This window comes from Vipera berus, assembly GCF_964194415.1.
Source record: "Vipera berus genome assembly, chromosome: 3".
NCBI lineage: Eukaryota > Metazoa > Chordata > Lepidosauria > Squamata > Viperidae > Vipera > Vipera berus.
The window spans coordinates 183,366,161-183,384,171 of NC_138204.1; positions in this window are offsets into that span (position 1 = coordinate 183,366,161).

An 18,011-nucleotide genomic window follows, 5' to 3' on the forward strand; every position below is an offset into this window, starting at 1 on the left:
ATATGAATGAATAAGATTTCTGAACAGTACAATATCAATGATGGAATTAAGCAGTTCTAATCAACATTAATCAATTGATATCTTACCCTAACCCCAGTGCTTTTTTTCTAAAAAAAAAAAAAAAAAGAAGGTGCCGGAACTCTCATCTTGGCGGACACAGGAGGTGAGGGGGCAGGGGGGCGGCGGTGCTGCTGCGGTCACGGGTGCAAGGGGTGTTGGTGGCGGGCTGCCCCGCGGGGCCGGAGCCGGCACAGCCGGTGCTGTGGGAGCAACAGGGCCCGCTCTATATGGCAGGGCTGCACGGGGCAGGCGGCGGAGGCAGGGTGGGCCAGGTGATGCCGGGTGGCCACTCAGGCATGAAGGGCGAGGCGATGGTGGCACAGGTCCAGCACCAGGTAGGCCACCAGCCTGGCTGACACGGGTGAGCACAAGGAAGGAGTGCACATGGACTCCGCAGAACCCACCTCCCACTCCTTGTCCTCTCTTAGTTACCTAGTTGAGATGGCATAGTTGGGCAGCAGGGAGGGATGCAAAGGTCCTGCCAACTCGCCTTCGCTGCAAACAACTTGCCGGTGCAACATTTGCTGGCCAGGTCTTTTGGCATGCTCAGCAGCAATTCCTATTGGCTTTTGAAAGCCAATAGGCTTTCAAAAGCCAATAGAGGGAGTAGCATAGCTTGTGCAAAAGCTTTTTTGTGTGTGTGCAAAACAGGGTGCCGGAACACCATTCTGAGTGTTCTATGAGAAAAAAACCCCCTGCTTTTATGTTTTAATCTTATGATTTCAAAAATATTGTAAGTTGCCTCAAACCTCACCATGTGGATTGCATACAAATATTATATAATCAGTAAATAAAGGTAGAACATATGTTAAATATACATCAAATGATAATATGCTTCCCTACAAAGTCAATTCTTGCTCAATGACAGACCAAGGAGTTAATTCAGAAAGGCAAGAGGAAAATCTAGAAGAGGTTTGTGCAACTTGTAGAAGGGAAAGGCCCACAATGATAAATTAAAAATCTTTGTGGTCTGCAAAGGAATGCTGGTGGGCTAATCAGTGATTTGGTGACTAGAGAAGCATCTACAGTGCTGGAGTTCGTGGTCATGGTAAGCCATGGAGGCACTAGGCAACATGACTTTCAGGGCAGTGGTGGTGATTTTATTACTTTTTTTTAAAAAAAAAAGTCTGTGCTCTGTCCAAGGGTGCTTGGTAGGCTGCATGTACAGGCCTGGTCTAGAATTTATTTTCGAGCATTCAACTATCTAGAGCAGGCATGTCAAACTCATTTTGTTTGAGGCAACTTCTTATAAAAGAATTGCCATTAATTTGTTTTAATAAAATAATTTAAATCAATTTTTCACTTGATTTCAAATTAAATGAATTAAATTGGTTGACAATGAGATTTTTTTTAAAGTACAATTGCCAAATGCAATAAACTGGTTTTAGGTATATGTGTGCACTAATTATTTCAACACCAATACATTTTAACAACATATTCCATTTGTAAATGAATGCAAATGCAAATTATACATTTTTTTGTGCAAAAATAAAACAAAATAACAGATTTAAGAGCTGTTATCATTAGTTATCCTTAGATAAAAAATAATTCCATCATCCAAAACTTTGTTATACTGTATTTAACGAACAGATGCTTTGGGATTAAAAAAAAAGACTGACTACATTTAATTGTGTATCACCATGGCATTAAAACAAAATTCGAACAGTGTATGAAAAATAAAGGTTCCCTAAACATCTGCTGGCTATATCTATACATTTTGCTTGATAGCACTCTATTGCCTTCTTTTTAGCCTTTTTTTCAAATTCCCAGCTTAAAAAAGGCAAGGCACCGGGAGCTGAAAGTTACAGAGATTGTTTAAACAGGTTGCTAAGCCGGAACGCTGTTCTGAGTGTTCTATGGGAAAAAAGTCCTGGATATATCACATATAATTTAAGATTGTAATTAGTTGTGTGTGCACGTTCAGCAAGTGTGATGTATTTGTGCTGGCATTTCTAGTCCTTTCCAACCAAATCCAGAAAAATTTGTAACAAACATTGGAATTCTCAAGGCCATGTTTGGTATTTTCCAGCAATCTGTTACTGGAAGGAAAAATCAATCCCTGCTGCATTACTAATCCCAGAGAAGCATTTGCATGTATTTTTTTTATTATTTTAATCCCATTTATATCCCACCCTTCTCCGAAGACTCAGGGCGGCTTACAATCTAAGCACAAATCAAATGTGCTTAGCAGGTATCCTTAGGGTGCCATAGTTATGGATGAGAAATATTGGTTGCAAAGTTGGCATTTCTGGATGTAATACAGATATTTTTGACTTATTTTTGTTTCTTTGCATGTTTGATATTTTTAAAAAGACATATGCTACTGACTACGCTTATGCATATATGTAACTTCTTTTGCTAGAATACATGACCACTGCTTTTCCAGAATGTGAAAAGTGAAAGATTATGACTAAACAAAATGTTAATGTACAGATAATACCACCAGAAATTATTTTAGCCTTTTTAATAAATGTTGTTATTGATGTTAAGCTCACCATGGAAAACATCATATATTGTTATGTATATACTAGGTTAATTATTTAAAAGCTGAAGTGCAACATAACTAGATTCTAAATAATCTATTTTTCAAAACACACAACAGTCCAAACAGTAAAAGTAAAGTCCAAATTAAGAATATTTCATTCTTAAGAATTGTTTAATTTAAAGTGGTTTAGTTGTAATAGATGGTTAGAGTCAAAATAGTTTTCAAGAGTATGTACAAAAGATACTATTTTTTTCTAGCATCAGCTAAATTAGACATATTACATTGAGAAAAATGTTTCTCATTTCTTTCCTGTTACCTTTATTGATTTCATTGCAGAGATGTTAACATACGAAATAGATTATTTTGTTATCTAATTTTACCTTCCAAAAGACAGAAGCAGATGAAAAATATGAGGTTCTTTCCTGATGGCTTTTTTGAATTAGCTCTTTTAGATTCTAGACCTTGAGTATTGTTTAATATTGTGTATTTTAGAAGTGATTATTTGTTAGATGTGCCACTTATTATTTCACTTTTTAAAAAAAGAAAAACTTCAGTTATCCTTGCTCTTTTTGTTCTTTCTCATTAATTCTGTTAGTTCCTTACTCTCTTAATGTAAGAATATAAGGATTGTGCTGATAAAGACTAGAGGGCAATCTAATCAAGTATTCTATTCCTACAGTGGTTCTTAATGGTGACTCATGGGAAGCCCACAAGCAGAACATGATGGCAAAGTGCTTCTTCACAATAATGAGCTTTCAGAGACAAATTGTCTTTGACGCTGGAAGCAACAAATAGCCATCATAACCAGTAGCTGTTAAAAGATCCCCCCCACCATTAATTTATCTCAGTTGATGGCTATCAAAGGCATTCGAAATGGTAGCCAGCTAGTTGTCTACAGGAAGCACATGAACAAAACAAGAATGCAACTGTAGTCTCCAAGGAATTTGTGTCTTTAATTCTAGAGCCTGTGAAAATAAAACATTAATTTTATTAATAAAATATAGCACTTGGACTGCATACTTGCATTCTTGCATGTCTTTTTACAAAAGATGGTCAATAATCCAGGGTTCATGAAATATTCTCCTTTCTAAAATATTTATCTGTAAGGCAATTAACTTGTATTCTTGAGCAAAGAAATTCTGTACTGGTTTGACCTCTTTGGCTAATGATTGTGGTTTGTTAAATTCCCATATTTATGACTAAGAGTTATAACTATGATCAAATTCCACTCAATTTCCATTGAATTGGTTACCAAAACCTAAAATGACAAAAGAAGTTCTTTGAGTGTAAAGGAAGAAACTTTCTGTTGTATGGCTGTGTGATAAAAGATTAAAATCATTTTCAAATATAATATTTTCAGGAATTTAGAGTTAGAAGAAAGGAAGGAAGACAACAGGAAGTATCTCTTTCCAAGTAAAAGGAAGCCAGATGTCATTTGTTTGTTGAACGAAATATGGGAACTTGGACCACAGAGCATGACGCTGAAACTCCATAAGAAAAACAAACATGATAATTTAAAATAATTAGATTGCAGTTACTGTAAAAGCACTCTGTGGAATGAGGTCTTTTTTTGGAAAGGAATAGAAAAATAAGGAAATATAGAGAAAACAAATTGAAACAAGAGATACCGAAATATATACACAAATGTCTTTTGATAAATTAATAGCTCTTGAGTTCTTTCCCAATCCTTCCTCCCCCCACAACACTATCTATCCTACCAATGATTTATCTTTCTCCAATACACATTACTTTTACTCCAAATTCTTCCATTATTAAATGCTGACTCTTCCTACCTCTTTTCCCAAATGCTCCATTTGATTTCTGGCTTACTATTAAAAGCATTCTACAGCATCCAGAAGCCAACATTGTGTGAAAGACACTACATTTTGCTGATGCTGAGAAGTAGGAAGGCCTGATCCAGCTGTAGCTTTATTACCATGAAGGGTTTTCTTTAAATAACTTGTAAATTAGTAATTGTAACTGACCACAGACTTAGTCTGATCATCAACTAAGAATCTTCCTAAAAGCTCTACAATGCCAATATGGGGTTATCCAACCCCATATTTTCCCAGGGGGGAGGGAAAGTATGAGGTGGGAAAGTATGAGGTAACCTAAAGTAGCAAAAGTCATCCTTGCGCTTTTATCTATCTTGTCCTTTCCCCAAGGAAGATAGAGGACATCTGACATTTTCTATGAAGAAAAATCTGGCTCCCTGGTTTTCTTTGCATAAACAAAGGCATTCCATTGAGATTGCCCCACATAGAGCTTTAGGGGGCACCCAGCACACTTTGGACTTGAACTAAGTGGTGACACAGAAGATGAGGATGATAATGATGATGACGATGATTTTTGCAGAGGAGGCAGAGGATAACATTCCTCACTAAGGATCAACCAAATCTTATCCAACAGAGCATGAGCAGAACTAGATCGTCACTCTGTTTAGATTCAGATCCCGATCCTTATTGCAGATCATGTTTAAGAATATTCCTGAAAACCTCAGCAATGTCTCCCACTGTCTATAGCAATGATTCTCAACTTGAACAACTTTAGGTTGTGCTTACAGGATCTGTGAATTGAAGCACAGATACCTTAAAGGTACTGAGGTGGAGATACACTGCTAAATAGGGTTCTGTTCCATTAAGCAGGCTGTTTAAATGTGCTATCCAGTTAAAGGGCTGCCTAATCCAAGTGATCAGGCAGCTGGACAATAATTTTATTTATTTTTTATTTTTATTACATTTATATCCCGCCCTTCTCCGAAGACTCAGGGTGGCTTACAAGCTTAGCAGTAGCCTTCATTCTATGTATATGCCTGCTTGTTAGGGCTTTCACACACCCCCAAGCGGCATTATTACAAAGTCAGCTTAATTGCCCCCAACAATCTGGGTCCTCATTTTACCTACCTCGGAAGGATGGAAGGCTGAGTCAACCTTGAGCCTGGTGGGATGCGAACCTGCACTAATTGCAGGCAGCTGGTGTTACTTAAGGAGGCATTAGCCCACTGCTCCACCAAGGCCCACTAATAAGATAATAATAATAATAATAATAATAATAATAATAATAATAATAATAATAATAATAATAATAATAATAATAGACACAGAGATTATTATATTCATTTCATGGATAGAAGATTGGATTTACATTTAAATTTCCACAATTATTTCCAAATTTATACCTGTGCATTACACTTACATTGATATATTCCATGTATAGAGTATACATTACATTATATGCAATATATACTTTGTGCAATGTTTGGGTTCTCCCTTGTCTTCTTTATTGAATGAGATTTAGGATGATTTTGACTTCAGCTTATGCCAATTAGCCCTATTCTATCTTGAGAGCCAGTGGAGGGCAGAACCAAAGAGGTTTGCTAAGGATGCAGCTACAGAATAACTAGGAAAAGTTGCCATAGACCCTGTAAAACGGAGAGAGGGGGCAACCCAGCTAGCAACAGTGACTGATACAGTCTTGTCATTTCTGTTTCTTCCTTGTGTAATGCCCTGTAATATATTCTGGATGTTTCATTTTCTCATTTTATTTTTCTATAATTTTCCCTACACTATATTTTAAGGGCACTGGAATATGTCTAGAAGATAAGGAACTGAATGAATGGTGTGGAGGTAGGAAATCGTCCTATAAGGAATGGTTGAAATAGCTGTGCAAGTTTAGTTTGGGGAAAAATTAAGGGTGCATTCTTTATCTGAAGGGTTAGCAGGGAGAAAACAAAAGAAGTGTATTCCCACTGCAATGATTAGAAATTATAGAAGATGTACTTTAATTACATTTGAATAGCCATACTGGTATATTCAAATTCATTTCTTTTTGTTGTTGTTACTGTTGTTGTTGTTTGGTATGATTAATATCATATATTGTTTTTTAACTTTTTTATTGGATTGTTGTTTTTAATTGTTGTAAAATACCCAGAGCCACTTAGGTGAGATGGCAACCATATAAACCAGATAAATAAATGTTCCACCTTTCTGCCCATAGAACACTCAAACCTGCTACTATAAAAATGAAATAAAAAAGCAATTAAAATTGTTCTTAAAGCTTAAGGCAGTCCTCGACTTATGACCACAATTGGGATGGAAATCCAGATGTTGCAATCATAAATCAAGGCACCTATGTGAATGGACTCATTTTGGATCTCCTATCAGGGTTAAAATGGCTCAAAATGATGCCATGGTTAGATAACAAAGTGAGATTTCTTTGGCTGCCTTGAGCCTTTGCGATTACATCTTTAACACATCAATAACTTACCCTCAGGTTATTGAGGCTTGCAGGGGCATGACTAATCGGCAGATGAAAGTGTCTTTCTGGGGATTAGCTCTAATGAAAAGAAAAAGGATAGTTATTTTGTTTGGTTGAAATCTTCCATAAATCAGAGCAAATACTGACAAAGCAGGTTCATACAGGAAGAATGAAGCTTTTGTAGGTGAAAGGAAAGCTTCATATAAATCACAAGCTGAAGTAGCATTTGTGAGAGAGCCTATGGGAACAAAACCATTTAATGTCAGGTGTTAAAAAAGAATGTTTGGTTATTCTTAAAGCATCTCCTTTCTAAAATAATAAAACATAGATAAATTGGGCATCATTATTGCTCTTTCTCTCTCCTTCTCAATCCCTCCCCTCTGCCAGAATTACCACCCAGATTTTGCAGTAGACAATAATAGCCTCAGCTTTCTGCACAGGGGTTGCAAGCTGGTGGTATATACCAGCACGAGAAGGGTTCCACAAACACCCAACCCCAATGTCTGACAGGATAGTCATATTTTCAAATCTACCCCAAAACCTACATGGGAGCTACATGGATTTTTGAGGGGTTATCATTTCAAAGAACAAAAGAATCACAAAGAAGCTCTCCTTCCCAAACCCAATCTGCATTGTTTGATTGAAGGAATTCAAAGCACATCGACTTAGCCTGATCTCACCAAGACAGAAAGAATAGGAGAGAGGTTGTCCCTCAACTATCTGAACTATGTCACAAAGTACTTTCTAGTAATAACTAATACTTGAATTGTACCTGGAAGCTCAGCAGCACTCAATGCAGCTCATGGGCAGTAGTATCATATGGGCATATAGAGGCAGACCCAATACTGTCTACAATACTGCATTCTGGACTAATTGTAGCCTCTAAATGATTTTCAAGGGCAGCCCCATATAGAACACTGCAATAATTCAACTGTAAGGTAACTAAGGCATAAGTGACTATCTAAGGCAGGTGTGTCAAACTGCTGGCCCATGGGCCGGTTGCATCATGCGGAGGCCACACCCACCCCAGCTGATACATCGCGGCATGTCACGTGATGCAGCAAGTTTGACATCCATGATCTAAGGGTTTTCACAATCCAGGAACAGGTACACAATTCAGGAACAGGCACAACTGGCACGCTACCTAAAGCAGCACCAAGGCCCACCTGGCCACAACTACTACCTGCTCTTTGCAAGTCCAAGACTCCAAACATCTAACTCTATTTAACTTCTAAGCTTAGAGAAGTTCAGCCAGGGGGACTCACCTACTGAGATTCTCAATATTGAGTTATAAAATTGCTATATTTCTTGTTTTAAACTATGGCTGACTAATTCCATATATTACTCTTTTACCGATCATATTAACTATTGATCAATATTACTCATTTATTATTATTGTTAATGTTTTTGTTGCACAGGAATATGGCCCTTTGACCAGTATATTGAATTCAGAGCTCTGAATTTATTCTTTTAATATATAAATTGACCAATAACATTGCAACTTTTAGAACTGATGGTGTATGACTAATAAGTTCGTGCCTTTTTCAAAATACCCACCTGCTAAATATTGATTTGGTTTTGTGTGTCTTTGAGAAATTAATTTTAAGCCATCACTCTGTGCAATTTTGGTCATACTTCTTCAAAAGAATATTGTAGAGCTGAAAAAAATACAAGAAGGGTTAATCAAAATAATCAGGCATTATAATGAAAAAATATACAAAATCTAAGGCTTTTTAGATTAGACAAGAGGCTGATAGAAGTATAGAAAGTTTTTTCAAACGTCTCTAGCAATATTTTACTCACATTGAAGTAAAATGCAGAGATATTTAGGATGTGAGTAATTCAGTTAGTTTTAAAAGTGAATCAGACAAATTCATGGAAAAGAAGGCTATCTATAGCGCCTTGTTTCGATGGTTATGTTCTGATTCACAGGCAGCATACATTAAAAATCAGATGCATCAGGGAGGAGTTTGTGTCCCTTTGTCCTATTTTAGATATCCTTAGAAGGAAGAGATGTCTACTCTGGGATGTAGAATACTGGACCAAATCACTCACTAGAGCATTGATTATTTCTTTTTTAAGCAAGTAATGTTTTTATGTCTATAAAGTAAACAAAAGCTTACAGAATGTTTTTGTATCTGTTGGAAACACTAGTGATTGTCTATTAAAAGTAAGAGAATGGTCAAGTTGTTCTCCCCATTCCTTAGTGTTTCCATTCAGGGGTAAAATGTCAAGATGGCTGCTTCAATCACAAAATTGCCACCTTAATTTTTTAACCCACTCAAAGATGTTCCTGATTTTCATGAATCTCAAATGATAGTGAAGCTAATTTCCTCTTGTAAGTGGCTCAGAGATGTATCTTATGCCAAAAAAGTTTCCAAGGGTGTATTGTGAATACATTTTGGTTAATTATACAGAGCTGCTAACAATCAAAGGATTTTGTTTTAATGTGTCCATGTTTTTCTTAATATTTACATATTGTCATGTATAAAATATTTGATGAAAAAGATGAGCTAACTGTTTTAAAACCAGTTCTTTCCATGTGGTATGAATAACTGAATTCTTAATAGAGCATAACACAAATCACAAATAAACAATTCAAAGATTTTAACAAAGCAGCCAAAAGAAATTATTATATTATATATTCTTAACACCTTCTACATTTTAAAAATATGTTTTTGCAAGTTTATGCTTTGGTTTTAAATTACTTTGGTTTAAAAATTTGAGTCAGCAAGAAAGAATTCTACAACAAAGGGGATTTCTGGAGATGCACTGCCATAGCAAAGGCTGAAACAAGCTGCAGTCCTGTGGGAGAAATGCACATTCAGCATCCTGTCAGTGTGCTTTGCCATTGACTTTCTGGTTGCTAAGCAACCATCTTAGACAAGCTATTGCCCCTTCTGTCCTAAGGATGGGCTTCCTAAATTTGTTTAGTTGGCCACTGTGAGAAATGGAAGCTTAGACAACATCCATCTTCAAGTAGAGTTTTTGTATCCAATTTGTGGATCCATGGATAGTGTTCTCACATTGATCTTGGTTTATAAAGAACTTGGCTTTGTTGTTTCTTTCTCCAACTAAGAAGTATTGCCCTGTCAGGCTGCATTTATCCCACTTGCCCACATCTATTTTTCTCCTGGTCATCTAACCCTGGAACAGAAGAAACTTTCATGCATGTGTGCTCTACCCAGTTAGTGGCATCTAAGTTAGTGGCATGTACCTTTTTAGTCTGGGCTTAGTACGTAAGCTCAGAACAAGTAATTCAAAAAATATAGACTATAAATTAGTATTACACAAAATATTATAATAATTAGCATGAGACATTTGCTAATACTATCTTTAGTATAAATCCATAGTGATGAATGAGAAATATGTAAAAATGTTTTGTTCAGAAAGTTTATAATTTGGGATATATATTAAAATGATCCAAGCCCCCACAAACTGATTGAAAAGATGAAAAATCGTTATATCTGTTGTACTCACTGCAATGGATTAAACACATATAACCTTTGGGATAATACAATTCTCTTTTGGGAAGAAGACTGGAGCAAAATAGGCACTGATGAATTCCATTTTCTTCTTCTTATTGCGCTCCTAGGAAGAGACTTATGACTTCATTTTTTTCTCCTTTTACAACTTACATAGTCAGGAAGTCCTTCTTGTTTCTTTTAGCTTCCCTTGAGTCCTCTAGGTGCTTTGACCCAAGTTACCTTTTACATATTATTACTTATTTGTACAATTCCTTGGTGATTATGCCTATTTCCCCTATCCTATACATGTCCCTTTTAATTCTTAGTTCATTCAAAATGGAAGGAAAGAAGGAAGGAAGGAAGGACAAAGAACAACAAAGAGTCTAAGTACAAAAGTGAGTGACTACAAACAACTAGGCAATAAAGTTAAGAAGCTAGGAGCACAAGTAGTGTTCTCATCAGCACTCCCAACAAAAGGCAAATACCCATTGAGGGGAAAAAGAATTCTAGAAATAAACTAATGGCTAAAGGCTTGGTGTTGCCAAAAAACTTTGGTTTCCTGGATCAGGGACTGCATTTCCTTCGTGAAGGACTACTGGCAAGGGATGGGCTGCACCTCACAAAAACAGGGAAAATGTACTTGGAAAAAGACTGGCCCAATTCATCAGGAGAGCTTTAAACTAAAATTGAGGGGGAAGGTTGACCAATCTTCAGAATCTTTAGAACCCCAAACCAATCATAAATCCCAATAAAACAAATCAAACAATAAGGTGGGCAGACATGAAAAAAAGAAAAACTCAAACAACATTCAGGAGGTGCAGGAAACATAACCATGCACAGGCACAAAAGCCCTAAATGCTTATACACAAATGCTCAAACCTCGGGGAACAAACAGGGCGAACTAGAAGCAATAGTACACAAGGGAGGGTATGTTATAGTTGGTATTACAGAAACCTGGTGGGACAAAAACTATTAATGGAATGGACTGATGGATGGATGCAAATTGTTCAAAAGAAACAAGTCTACAAAAAGAGGAGGGGGAGTTGCACTATATGTAAGAGAACACCACATATCTACAGAAACACACATGATCAAAGATGAAATCTCTCTAGAATGCATATGGGTTAATATAAAAGAGAGAAAAAAGTGACATTACCATAGGTGTATATTACAGACCACCCAACCTGTCAGAAGAAATAGATGAACTCTTTGCCAACCAGTTAATAAATGTATGTAGAAAGCATACCACAATAGTAATGGGAGACTTCAACTATCCAGATATCAACTGGGAGACAAACTCTGCAGCAAATGGCAGATCAAACAGATTCCTAACCAATCTAGCCAACAACTTTGTCATCCAAAAGGTGGAGGAGGGAACTAGATGTAAAGCCATACTGGATTTAATTCTAACTAATAGAGAAGAAGTGATAGAGGGAGTTAAAGTTGCTGGAACCTTGGGCAAAAATGACCATGTCATACTGGAATTAAATATAACACAAACACTAGCAACAGAAAACAATTCAACTAGTGTCTTGAACTTCAAAAGAGCTGACTTTAACAAACTCAGAGAGAACCTAGGAAAGTTTCCATGGATGAAAATCCTAAAGCAGAAAACAAGACAAGAAGCATGGGAAACTCAAAAATGCAATCATAAAAGTCCAGACCAGCACAATACCACTGAAAAAGAAAAACAAGAAATTCAAAGAAAAAACCAGCATGGCTGCACAAAGATCTCTCTGACAATCTGGAAGAGAAAAAGGACAAATACAAAAAATGGAAAGAGAGGCACATAACTAAGGCTGATTATCAGCAGACAGCCAGAACATGTAAAGATGAAGTCAGGAAAGCAAAGGCTCAGAACAAACAAAGACTTGCAACAGAAATCATGGATAATAAAAAAAAGTTTCTTCCAACATATTAACAACAAGAAAAAAGTCAAGGAAACTGTAGGTCCACTAAAGTGAGAAGATGGCAAGGAAATAACAGGCAACAGGGAGAAAGCAGAGCTGCTTAACTCATACTTTACATCAATCTTCACACAAAAAGAAACCATAGCCCAACATACCAAAAAAACCCTGCAAAAGACAAATTAGAAACAAAAATTAAAACAAGCAAGAAGATAAGAGAACACCTATCCAACCTTGACGAATATAAATCACCGGCGCCTGACAGATTACATCCCAGAGTTCTAAAGGAGTTGGCAGATGTTATCTCAGAACCACTGCACCACATCTTTCAAAAATCCTGGAGGACAGGGGAAGTACCTGAGGACGAGAAAAGGGCTGATGTGGTTGCCATCTTCAAGAAAAGGGGGGAAAAACGGACCCAGGAAACTACAGACCAATCAGTTTAACCTCAATACCTGGGAAGAGCTCAGAAAAGATAATAATAATAAAACAACAGATCTGCGAACAACTTGAAGCAAACAAAGTTATAAATAGTAGCCAGCACAGGTTTGTTAAAAACAGATCATGCCAAGCCAATCTTATTTCATTATTTGACAAAGTGACTAAACTAATAGACCAGCAAAATACTGTGGACGTAGTATACCTAGACTTCAGTAAGGCATTTGATAAAGTAGACCACATTCTACTCCATGGTAAGCCAGAAAAAGGTGGAATAGACGTCACCACCAGATGGATATGTAGCTGGCTGGCAAAACATACTCAATGAGTAGCCCTCAATGGCACTACATCCACATGGAGAGAAGTAAGCAGTGGGGTACCACAAGGTTCCGTCCTAGGCCCAGTACTCTTCAATATCTTCATCAAAGACTTAGATGAAGGAATTGAAGGGAAACTCATCAAATTTGCACATGACACCAAACTGGCAGGAGTAGCCAACACCCCATACGACCAACTAAGGATCCAAAAAGATCTTGACAAACTTGAACAATGAGCCTTATCCAACAAAATGAGTTTCAATGTGGAGAAAAGCAAAGTTTTACATTTAGGCAAAAAAAAAATCAAAGATACAAGTACATATTGGCAAGACCTGTAAGAGGGACCTTAGGGTCCTAGTGGACGATCACTTAACCATGAACCAAAAGTGTGTAGCAGCAACCAAAAAAGCTAATACAATCCTGGGTTGTATAAACAGAGGCATAGAATCAACATCACACAAAGTATTAGTACCGCTTTATAAAACCGTAGTAAGACCACACCTGGAATACGGCAGCCAATTTTGGTCACCATATCACAAAAAAGATATTGAAAGTTTTGAAAAAATTCAGAGAAGAGCAACTAAGATGATCAAAGGCTCGGAGACTAAAACATACAAAGAACAGCTGCAGGATTTGGGTTTGGCTAGTCTAAAGAAAAGAAGAAATAGGGGAGACAGTATTCTAGTATATGAGGGGCTGCCACAAAGAAGAGGGGGTCATGTTATTCACCAAAGCAACAGAGGGCAGGACAAGAAACAATGGTTGGAAACTAATCAAAGTGAGAAGCAACCTGGAATTAAGGAGAAACTTCCTGACAGTGAGGACAATTAACCAGTGGAATAGCTTGCCCCCAGAAATCGTGGGCACTCTATCACTGGAGATTTTTAAAAAGAGGCTAGACTTGTCTGAGATGGTATAGGTTCTCCTGCTTGAGCAGGGGGCTGGATTACAAGACCTCCAAGGTCCCTTCCAGTTCAGGAAGGAAGGAAGGAAGGAAGGAAGGAAGGAAGGAAGGAAGGAAGGAAGGAAGGAAGGAAGGAAGGAAGGAAGGAAGGAAGGAAGGAAGGAAGGAAGGAAGGAAGGAAGGAAGGAAGGAAGGAAAACAGTACTCCAATTGTTTCCTAAACTGACTCCCAGCTGCACTTTTCCTTGTTAGAATGATATGCAATTGTACTTTCAGTATCTTATTTTTCAGTGGTTCCCAACCCTCCTGTATTCACATTTCCTTTGACCTTAGGATTTCTGTCCATGGGATCATCTGACCCAGTATTTCTCTACGGTTGTTGAACTTGGATGTTCTGAAATGTTATGTGCATAAAATAATTCCAATTTTAATTTCAGCAGCATTTGATCCAAGATGACAAAGTCACTTCCTCCCAATGGTTATGCTTTCTTTGCCTCTTGAGTGAAATCTCTGTTCGTTAGGACCACATGCAGGAAAGCCTATTGGCTTCTGGAAAATGAGACATTGAGCAAGACCACAGAGGAGTTTTTAGGATGTCATAGTCTTGGCTAAGTTGATGTGGATATTTTGATATTATCTATCAAATTAAAATGTTAATTTGTAAATCAACTAGGTTTAAAATAATTTCTTCTCAGTAACTGGGGGATACCGGTAGTAGGTTGCTGTATGATCTAAATTTCAAAATAAAATATATGGTTAATATGGACACTCCCACACACACATTCTCATCAATTTATCATGTGAGTAAACATTTGTTGGTGCAACAGGAGTCTCTTTTGCTCATGTTTGGAGATGAGGCCAGATACATTACCAGAAGTGGAGGTGGAAGAGGAATGCAATCTGCTAGCAATGTCTGTTCTGCTGTGGGAGAAAACTAGATACAATCCATACAGTTAGAATCTATGACCAACAGGCACTTACATGTTGCATCCATTTGAATCTCTTGTTTCAAATTGGCATGGAGAAAGCCAGGGATTTTGGCAGGACATTTGAGACTTATATTCTTAACCACTGAAAATTCAGCTTAGTGTTGGTTCTAACTGCTGAGACGTGTCCAATGAAATCCATCTTTAACATAAATTGTCATATAAACAATAGTCTTAAAAATATTAGTGCAGATGTTTTTAACACACTGAATTCTACTCAAAGTTCTGCAGCTGGATAGCAGGGCAGTCTATAGATGTGTGTGTTTCAGACTTCAATAGTGGGCATGATCTGACAAACAAAGCACCACCATTTTTTATGTGTATACAAAAGGTGAGGAGTTTCAATTGTCTGGCCAGACCTGCCATTTTGACCTTATTAACCAATAATAATAATAATAATAATAATAATAATAATAATAATAATAATAATAATAATAATAATAATAATAATAATAATAATAATAATAATAATAAAGTTGGAAGGGACCTTGGAGGTCTCTTCTTAAAAACTTCCAGAGTTGGAGCATTCACAGCTTCTGGAGGCAGGTTGTTCCACTGATTTAATTGTTCTAACTGTCAGGAAATTTCTCCTTAGTTCTAGGTTGCTTCTCTCTTTGGTTTGCTTCCATCCATTGCTTCTTGTCCTGCCTTTGGATGCTTTGGAGAATAGCTTGACTCCCTCTTCTTTGTGGTAGCCCCTGAGATATTGGAACACTGCTATCATGTCACTCCTCGTCCTTCTTTTCATTAAACTAGACATACCAAATTCCAGCAACTGTTCCTTATATGTTTTAGCTTCCAGTCCCTTTATCATCTTTGTTGCTCTTCTCTGCACTCTTTCTAAAGTCTCAACATCTTTTTTACATCGTGGTGATCAAAATTGGATGCAGTATTCGAAGTGTGGCCTTACCAAGGCATTGTAAAGTGGTATTAACACTTCACGTGATCTTGATTCTGTCCCTCTGTTAATGAAGTCTAGCACTGTGTTGGCTTTTTTGGCAGCTGCAGCACACTGCTGGCTCATATTGAAGTGATTGTCCACTAGAACTCCGAGTTCCCTCTCACAGTTACTACTATCGAGCAAGGTATCACCTATACTATACCTGTGCGTTTGGATTTTCTTGCCTAAATGTAGAACCTAAATGTAAAAAGATATAGTATCCTTGAAATATAGTGTATCTTTTTATCTCTTTTTAATGAAGTGATCTTTCCCATACTTCCAAAATGACACTAAAAAGCCTAAAGTGCATGATTCCTTATACATTCTCCCCCAAAACAGGTTGGTTAATGATTGGATGAATTTTTATAGGAGTTACATTGCTACACTGATCTTGGAAGGAGTTATTTAAGCAAAATAGCATACAGGGTAACACTTCTATCTGTGCATTTTCTGGGTTCAAAATTCAAGATGGTGGTCATGACGACATTAAAACCCTAGCCATTTTTTGTTTCTTTGTTTAATATTTATCTAATTTATATGGCCACTCATCTCAACAGGCATCTACAACACACGTAATAAAGGAAACTTTGATGGCATGTTTATGGATGCTATCTTGTCTTTTTATCTTCTTGATATCTAACCCTACCCCTTGTAGATAGCGTATGTTCATGAAAATTCTTATTATATACTAGTTGTTACTGGTTTTTGTTCAGCAAATGTGCCTATCCACATTTTTCTTGCTAATTTTTTAAATAGTATTTGAACATGTAATACCATATAAAAATAGGTTTCCAGAATACGAGAAGCCATCCCTTTCATTGCAGACAGCTGCAGGATGGAAAGTCTAACTAGGTTCTTGCTATTAATAACAGGTGATATATAACAAGTTTAATTTCAGTCATTTACATATCAAGAAAGAGAAGACAAAATTGCTGTATAATGAATTGATGACATTTTACTGCATTCAATATGGATCAGAATGCAGTGATTAAAACACTCAATAAATACAATTGAGGGGCAAATAAAAACACAGAACAAAGTATAATAAATGTGTTTCACACAGTGGAGAACAGAACTGAGGAGAAAAATGTTTCATCAGTCAACAAACAAAAAGAAATTTAAAAGCACTATAGTTTTCCCATGAAATATGTTGAGTTGTCATTAATATATAAGTAAATATTCGTGATCTACATTTCAGTTTGAAACAACTTGAAAAGTGCATTTTACAACTATAATGTAATAGTAGGAAGAGTGCATAATGCTGACATAAAAACAGTTATCACAGCACTACCCTTTGGTTAATTTGAGGAGAAAAGATGAATTTGTTCTACATTACAAAAAAGTAAACTTAATTCAATGTTGATTTCTAGTTTTCCCTGAGTTGGATTCAACTGTAAACTTAACTTCCTTTACCCTTCTGGGTCAACTGTTAATTACTTGCTTTTTAAGAACTCTGGTTATTGAATTAGATTTTCAATATGTCTGGAACAGCCTACATAATTAATTTTTTTTCCAGCATGGATAGGAAAAAATGTAATATTTTCTTTCTTTTCCTCTTGCTCATAAACTGTATCATGAATATTATGGTCCTGTCTCCACATAAGACTGAAATGATAGCATTATAATTGATTTTATTCCTTCTACATACACTTCACATTGCCTGATGACAGGTTTATAAAGATGCAGTGAGAGTCACGGGTGCTGGGATGTTCCTAGATGATGGCCTTTGAATCTTTGCAGTCCTGAGCAATTGTGCCTGAGTTAGTCTGTTTATTGTCTAAATTTTCGCCCACATGCTTGTGAAAGATTAATACATTAACAACAGCAGTAAAGTCCAGGTTTGCACATCTTCAAGACATTTTTATTAGCAAATGGCACATGAGATTCAAAGTTCACCTCAAGGGGAGATTTTTTTAAAATGGAACAACAATATTTATGTTCAGATACTATGCTGGTGAGATCATGTGGTAAATGGTTTTGATTAAATGAGTTAAGACAGCCACTACATATCAACTGAAAATTCTTGCTTTCTCCTGCGTTGCCCACTTTCTAATAATATCTGCCTGGCAATACAGATTCCAAAAAAGCAGGAATGCAATCCAATTGTCTCATCATATCTTATGTTTGAATAATTTGCTTTATACGGGTGCAGATAAATTTAATAATAAATAAAAATAAAAGTATTCTCTTCTAAGAATATACAGAAAAATGGTCTTTTCATATTTCCATTATTCCATTAGCTACTCATTA